General features: G+C 40.2%; 1 non-coding gene across 1 annotated transcript; it reads right to left on the bottom strand.

Moving 5' to 3' along the window:
* Positions 1–3,501: 3,501 nt before the first annotated feature.
* Positions 3,502–3,574, bottom strand: trnav-uac. Its single transcript has one exon. It is a non-coding gene; the product is annotated as a tRNA-Val (tRNA).
* Between the last annotated feature and the right edge of the window lie 4,729 nt (positions 3,575–8,303).

Below are 8,303 nucleotides of genomic sequence, written 5' to 3'. Positions count from 1 at the left end.
GCCTGCGGCTGGTGGGGTTATTTTTTGCTGGGCTTCGGGGGCTTGTGGCGTGCACAAGTCGGCACATGGCCGCGACGGAGAGTGGTCGTGAGTGAAATGCAGAGCTCCAATTATGGCAGTAGTAGTACACATGTCGCTCAGGCAGTTAACTTCGCTGTCTTGTGGTGGAGGAATTCAATGGGGGGAGGGGGGATCCATAGATCGAGGGTTAGGAGAGAGAAAGACAACCCAAAAGAGGGGTACAATCATACATCAGTGAGAGGGGAAAACTATAGTTATAGGTTGTATTTTTATAGAATGTGGTCGGTTTGTTTTACATTCTTTGACCAGCGGTCAAGAATCGCATACACACACGCAAAAGGTGGTCAAGTGTGAGTTGGCTTAATCAAGTCACCATTAAAAGACCCTAAAAGTTTCCAGTGTCGTGGTATTCAGTCATGAATGTGATGTGAAAACTTTTTTAAGTTATAACATAAGATAGTTTCTTTAGCTCATACTGAATCACGTGACCCTGTCTGGACAGAGTCAGAACCACTCTTGTTTAGACTCAACATCAAGTCTTGTTCTGTACGAGGTGTGTTCTTTTACTAACTCTAACCAATGGTGTGTTTCTTCACAGAATTCTATGAATCTATGTATGAATAAAACTTCCTGTAGTCAAGCAACTCCAGATTTTTCTAAACACAAACCATTGAGGCTTCTGCAACAATTCTGCAGCAATTACATGTTTCCGAAGGCATCTAGAAAAACAGGTGTAAAGAATACAAACGTATAGATACCCTACTGCAAAACCGACTCCATTACAAGTTAAAAGTCACCAATCCCAATATGACTTGAGTAAAAGTCTTCAAGTATCTGATTTTAACAGTACTTAAGTATTTGACTCACATTAAGCGTAGGTTTAAAGATGCACTATTCCCCAACACTGAGACACATGTTAGTGAAAAGCCAAAAAAATGTTGAATTGTGAGGTTTTATCTCCTGAAATTCAAACCAAATTATATTCCTCAATACGGCATTAATTAAGATCAATTTAATAGCTTCTTCAACATAAGACGGTCATAAAAAAAGACAAATTAGTAAAGCAATGTTTCAAAAAGGGATCTTCACTTAACAAATAAAATGGCAGAATCAAGGCAAAGTAGAAGAACCAACTGTATTTAATGAATACAATTAAATACAATTAAAGTAAATAATATTAGATAAAGTAAAAAAAAACAAATATTCATAGCTGATAAGTGATTTGATACATTTCTTCACCACATGGCAAATAACACCCTCAAAGGTGTTTAGGTTCTGTTTCAGACGGAGAAAGAAAGGATGGAAAGGATTCTCTATAAGGAGCATTAAAACATTTTCAGTTGCGGTAAAGAGGAATAGGTCAACCCTTTTCTCTGCGTAGATTTTCCTCAGCCGGCTTGTTTCCCACAGTGAACTGGCAAAAGCTGAACCTTTGTTGTACATTCATACTTGGACTCTGGAAACAATTCAAATGCAATTGTCTTTCTTTATTCCACACTGTGCCTTCTGATTGGCTGATGTACAGTAAGTAAAGCAGGTTGGCCAACATCAGATGTACTGCATGTCAAATTAGTAGCTTCACAGTGGTTCGTTTACTTTGATTTGGTTCTAAAAAAAAATCCACATGGTACCTTTGAAATACCCTCATGCACCACTAAAGGCAGAGTGGCCGCATGGGTACAGTAACAACAGCCCAAAGCAATGACTCACTTCTAGAAATCCAAATAAATCCATGACCATGAGGGCTTCGTAGGATTATTTCCCACTCGCAATGCTGCACTGCGGCAATGAACAGGATTTTAAATACGCAGAAATTGACTTGGATATGTGGTCAGTTTGGGGGTCTGGCATCCAATATTTTTTTTTTTATCAGGTCAAATATACAACACTAAGACCAAAGTTGCTAATGAGGAAAACAAGCATATAACCTCTCTGACTGTCCAAAAGCAGGAGAAAAATTCAGTCCATTAATGACTCAAAGAATGGCCTGGTTTCAAATAAACCAAATGGACTTTAAGGCAAGAAGCATAAAAAAAACACAGTACATTTAATGCAGTCTATTAAATTTATTTGAGTACATATACGTTGCAAGAATCTTGAAGTCATTAAAGTATCACTGGGCTTTGCGAACTTTATTAGCTTTGCTGTCACAGATGCAGAATTCTTTCAGTAAATAAGCGAAATTAGGTCTGTGCCATTCATCTGGTCTTAAGCAAGGTCTGAAGGCCTGTCTGTGCAAGTGATCCTGATGTCAAACACATGTGTCCTGGGCACTATGCAGAAACAAACAGGCCTATTTTGAGCCCTGGTTAAGCATGCTGCGTCCCCACGCCGCCTGTTTGCAATCTTCAAGCCGCAGCGGCTTTTTACACAATCAGTAATTCACAAACGTGGTCGGGGCAAGAATTCGGACTGTTTTACCGTTGCCATGCACATGTGCGAAAATATCATCAGGGTTTGTGAACTGGCGAGAAGAAAATTGTTAAAAAAGAAAAACAGAGTAGCCAACAGGAAAGCAGAATGAAAGGATGCCAGATTCCGACCCAGGGACGATTGGATTTCTGAAGCTAAAAAACTAGGGGGGGAGGAAATAAACCCCAAATGACTGCCGGTAGCAATGAGTAAAAAGCCAAAAAGCGTTTTTGCGGCCCATTGGAGAGAGAATTAGGGGTTTTGACAAGTGACTGAATTTGCCTCAGCTGTCGAACTGCTCATAGCTCCCAGCTGGAGAAGAGTGGCCTGAGATCCGTCCTAATGAAAACGGCGGCGTTTTACAGACAAGCTGCTGTTCAAGCCTCAGCCTGTTCCACTGTACTCATGAAGAATGGTGGATAAGATTGATCGAGACAAGCAGCCTCAGTCGGTTCACGAGGTGCTGGATCTCAGAGCCAGCGTTCATTCAACAAGATCTCATTGTACAGCTTGGGGTTTCGCACGTATACGGCCTGAGGCAAATATTCCTTGGTGAGCATTGGCCTTAGTTATAAACCACGCTATATTAACCACAGTTCAACAGAGCGGAATCTGTTGCACAGGATCTAAAAATGTTTTACACAGATTTTTTCTCTCTGATCTCTCTGTTTCTGTGATTCCCTTAATACTAAGTTGAAAAAGCTTAAGACCGCTTTATAAACGTTGCATTAGTAAAATCTTTCAACAATGCAGCTTAGCCACTGTAGTTACACAGACACACAATTGCTTTTCCTACTTACATTTCGATTGAGATTTTGACAGTAATTGTGAAACAAATTATTCCGGCTTATGTGATTTTCCGGCTTATGTGACTTTCTCAAAAGGATGTATAGAGCAAAATAGCCTAGGTGAACTAGGAGAATCAATCAACACATATCCGAGTCATTTTAGGTTCTCCAAGCAGTTGTTTTTTTAGTCATGCACTGGTAACACTTACTAGACAGCAACTATGAGATAAGATATATTTCTATTTATCCCACAGTGGGGAAATTTCCAAAAAAGTGTTCATGGTTCCACTGGGGCTCGAACCCAGGACCTTCTGCGTGTAAAGCAGACGTGATAACCACTACACTATGGAACCAGCTACAATGATCTAATGTCCAATAGTTTTTCCTGGTCGACCTTAATGTAGAGATGCCTTCTGCAAATCCGATTTAGAAAACATACTCTTTTTTTACCTTCTCTTGCTGTAAAATAGAGCATTGATTAAAATATTTTTATTTATAGCTTAATTGTAAATTCAGGATTATATTTAGAGATACAGAATTCAAGTTTCAAGTTTAGGTTTATTTCTATAGCACTATTTCTATAGTCTTTTTTCACAACACATCTCTGTCCCATGTTACTGATCACTTACATCTGATTAATGTATTAATGTACGTTTGTGGTTTCCCCCAACAGTCCTTTTCTACGATTCAGGTTATGGTTATTATTTCCACTTCAGGTTGTTTTTGTTTTTCTTTGTTTGTATGTGTTTTACACTAAAAGTTAAAGAGTATATGCATTTGCACCCGGTTCTCCCCATGTCACATGAAATAGACGTGTTGTTTCCTTTTGGTATTACTACCAACCCTCGTATAACATATAGAATTTATGAAAAATGTTGTGATTGCAGAAAAAGGGTCAAAGGTCAATTGCTTAACCAGAAGCAAAGTTCATTTTGGATCACTCGGTTACCATGGACACATATCAAACATCAACAGAGCGCTATAATACAGCTCTGTCAATTACACGACAGTCTTTACAGCTCAGTCTCAGTTTTTCCACAACACACACACACACACACACACACACCACAGCAGTGCATGTTACGGCACAGCTCGCTTAATAGGGCTAAAAGTATTCATAGTAAGTACTGAGCTGTATGAAAACAGGTCCAGCAACAGTTTGATTGCATTGGTGCAGCTCCATTTTGTCAAGCGTCTGACGTGTTTGGTTACACAGTACATCTGCGCTCCGACGCATACTGTCTGACAATTCACAGAACAAATGTGACTAGGCAAACAGTCCTTTTTATTTTTTTATTTGTATTTTTATGGAAGCTGTTCATGGTTTATGGCTTTGCATAAACCATGGCGGTGCTCCAAAGGGGGAGGGGGTGGGGGCACGTTAAGGTTGCGTGTTACACAACAGCCGGAAGTGCTCTTAAGGAATGCGAGTACAGTAAGCGCTCACCTGTCCTGCGTCACATGCGTTTAATCTCCGCCTCCCCAAGCATTCATCGCCATGGCGATGGCTCGACAAAACACAACTGCTGGAACGCCAGACAGGAAATTATAGTGTCATGATTATAGCTCATATTGCCGTCTATTAAAGAGCTGCAAGAAGAAAAAAAAAAGTTGTTGAAATTGTTTTAATTTCCAAAACACGTAGAAGAGGACGATGTGGAGCCAAAGGTTTCAAACAAAAACGATTTTGGGGAAGCATGGTTATTATTTCAGCAGATGGATGTGTTATTATAGAACAAAGGGGGTTTAAATGCTTTAAATAATAAAAAGGTGTGTGTGTGTGTGTGTGTGTGTGTGTGTGTGTGTGTGTGTGTGTGTGTAGTCATTTTAATCTTTTGGGAGCTTCCAGCTTTATTATTTTTTTTACAAAATCGACAAAATCATTGCATTTATTTAAATTTAGGATAAACGATGATTATGGTTTTTCTTATTTTTCTTCTTACTATGAGTATGAGACGCTTCATGACTTGCTAAATCTCACTTTGCTAAATCAGCAGCTTTGCATAGGAACACAAGGCCCTTTATGACATCTGAGAGATTCGCAGCGTTTGTTTTTATCATTGTTTCATTGATTTGAATCTGCCAGCGGATTTCACATGCTAAAGGAACGAGCCAGTTTTGCTATGCCTTCACCCCACGGACCACAATGTGCAAAACAGACACGCAAACACAGAGCAAACTCTTTTTATATTTTTTATATTAATTTTTTTATATTACTCTAAGCAGGGATAACATTATATACCTTTAGTCTGTCAGCAGCTACTGTTAGCTGATGATAGTAAATTAGCAATGCTAGCACACTTCATAAGCTCTAATCAGTGTTATGTTGTTAGCAATGGTTTCTTTTTTTTTTTGTTTGCTTGCTAGCTGACAAAGAATCACACACAAACAGTGTGTGTCTGTTATATCTGATGTGATCCATCAATAGCTGTAGACAAGTAGATTAGGTTTTACTATTAGTGTTTTACCCAATCCCAGAAAAGTAAATGGATTTAACTGGTTGCAAAAGGTCTGGTGATGACCTTGGCTTTTAGGTGTGACAGAGCGTATTTAGAAATGTTGCAGGCAACAAAAAAGGAGAACAGAAAACAAACTGCAATTTTTAGTTAACATAAATGAACTAAACACATTTAAAAGTAACTGGTTAATAACATGATTTTCTTCCAGTCAGCTGTGATTTACATTTATGGCATTTGGCAGACTTGCCGTTATCTCATTTGTACATCCGAGCAGTTGAGAACCTTCTTTAAGGTCTCAGCAGTGGCAGTTTGGTGGTCCTGGGATTTGAACTCACAACCTTATGATCAGACGTTCAACATCCTAACTCCCCATTGGCACTGATTTTAAGTTACATGTGCTGCATTCCAATTCATCTACTTATACTATTACTGCAAGCATGTACTCATTTGTTAATAGAGAAATACATACTTTTAAGTGGTTAGCAAATGAGTATGCAAGCAGGTTGAATTCGGCGAAGCAAAACAACGTCACGAAATCTCTCTTTACTCCGTGCAAAGAGTTGTGGGAAATATTCGCTGAAAATGTGTTGCCAGATACGTGCTTCTGAAACACCTCAACACAGCTTTGTTCTCAAAGGATACATTTTCCCAATAGGCCAAAAATTCCCGTCCGGAATCTGTCACTATTTGTACACCTATATACATGAAGATGTGATAGTGTAGCCTTTAGAGGCAGGTTTTTTTTTTTTTTTTAATGGGCAGATGACCGGAAAATCTGTGTAGCAAAGTATTTTTCTTCTGAATCCCCAAGCAACAAAACACACTGCAAATACTGAGAAAATGTTGCAAGTAATAATAAAGACGTTTCTGGTTAAAGTGTGTGGTTCCGGTTATTCAGGTTGTGCTTCCTGCAACAGCTGAAGGAGTGGTGCACTTTTACACCTCCATCATTCAATCCATACTTACCTCCTATATCAACATCTGGTGAGAAGGTGATTGGCTGCACCACCTCCAGGACCCTAAAGAGGGCAACTAGGATTAGGGCCGACCCGTCTTACCCTGGACACAGACTTTTTGAGTCAATCCTTTCTTTCTGGGGTCTGCAGACCATCAGGACCGCCATAGAAACCGCTTCTTCCAATCCGCAACCAACCTCATCAACAATACCAAGGAGCCACATTCATCTCTGGCCTGCTTTCATTAACAATAACAGTAAAGTAATGTAAACCCCACACTGTTTATTTCATGCTATATACGGACAAAAGTATTGGGACACCGGACTTTCGGTTACTTTACGGTTCTTTCCCAAACTTTCGTAATGCTGAAGGCACACAATTGTACAGGGTGTGTTGGGATGCAGTAGCATCAAATTTTCCCTTTATTTGAACTAAGAGACCCGAATCTATTCCAGAATGACAATGCCCCTGAGCACAAAGCAAACTCCATGAAGATATGCTTTGCATTGTTTGGAGTGAAAGACCTCCTGCTGTAGAGCTCTGACCTCATCCCTATTCAATTGCTCACCTAACCTACATCAGTACCTGACTTTGACTTTTACCTGGCTGGTAAACAAAATATATAATAATAATATCTTCCCAGAAGAGAGGAGGGAATTATATGAGACATACTATAATTTATAGACAGATACAACATTGTTACATTATACATGATTATTCCATTAACACAATTAACACGGACCACTTTATTGCAATCCTGCAGCACCTTGGACTTGTTCAGGGTCTTTGCACCTACTCATTTTACATCCCCTGCACAAACTGTATAGTTAATGTCTATATTTTTTTGTTTTGTTTGTTTTATTCTCCCGGGTTCTTCTTCATATTTTTATAGCACCAACACACCAGGACAAATTCTTTGTACATGCAACCCATGATAATTAGAAATCCAAGGCTTCCTATAAGAATATCATATGTGTAAATCTGAGCAAGAGAATGTCAGAATCGGAGCAAAATGAATAACTATTTTTAATTTTGTCAATAATGGAAGGGAGAGAGAGAAACTTCAGGGTATGTGTGTGTGTGTGTGTGTGTGTGTGTGTGTGTGTGTGTGTGTGTGTGTGTGTGTTTTGTGTGTGTAGAACTATGAGGATTTTCACAATCACGATGTTACAATTTTACAGTTCTTATCCACAGCAGTGTATTTTTTTCTCAGTAATGTCGATCTGATATGTGCAGGATGGTCTGCTTTTAATAAACCAGACGCACGCGCACGCGGGAGAGGGTTCCCTTTCACACCGGCTGAACTCCTGTTGCTTTCGTCACCAGTGGAAGCCCGCAGGTGAGAGAAATTCCCTCTGGTTTAGGGTTGCGCGAGAGCGTCCACACACACACACACACACACACACACACACACACACACACACACACACACAAGGGCTGAAACCGGCTCGTGACGTCAGTTCGGCGCTCACGCAACTAGGGCTTCCCTTCCGCGAGCCAATCGGCGCCTCCGTCACCGGGCAGCAGGTGCACACAACATCACAACATCACAACACAACACGCAAGCACATTGTCTCCGTAACACGACACGCAACTTGTACACGTAGTGTGGACGGGATGTTCCGAGGGCGCGCGCGCGCTCGCGCTCCAAGGTGACCCACGTCCCA

The sequence above is a fragment of the Silurus meridionalis genome, chromosome 20 (assembly GCF_014805685.1).
Source record: "Silurus meridionalis isolate SWU-2019-XX chromosome 20, ASM1480568v1, whole genome shotgun sequence".
Classification (NCBI taxonomy): Eukaryota; Metazoa; Chordata; class Actinopteri; order Siluriformes; family Siluridae; genus Silurus; species Silurus meridionalis.
This window is presented reverse-complemented; position numbering and strand designations above follow the sequence as displayed.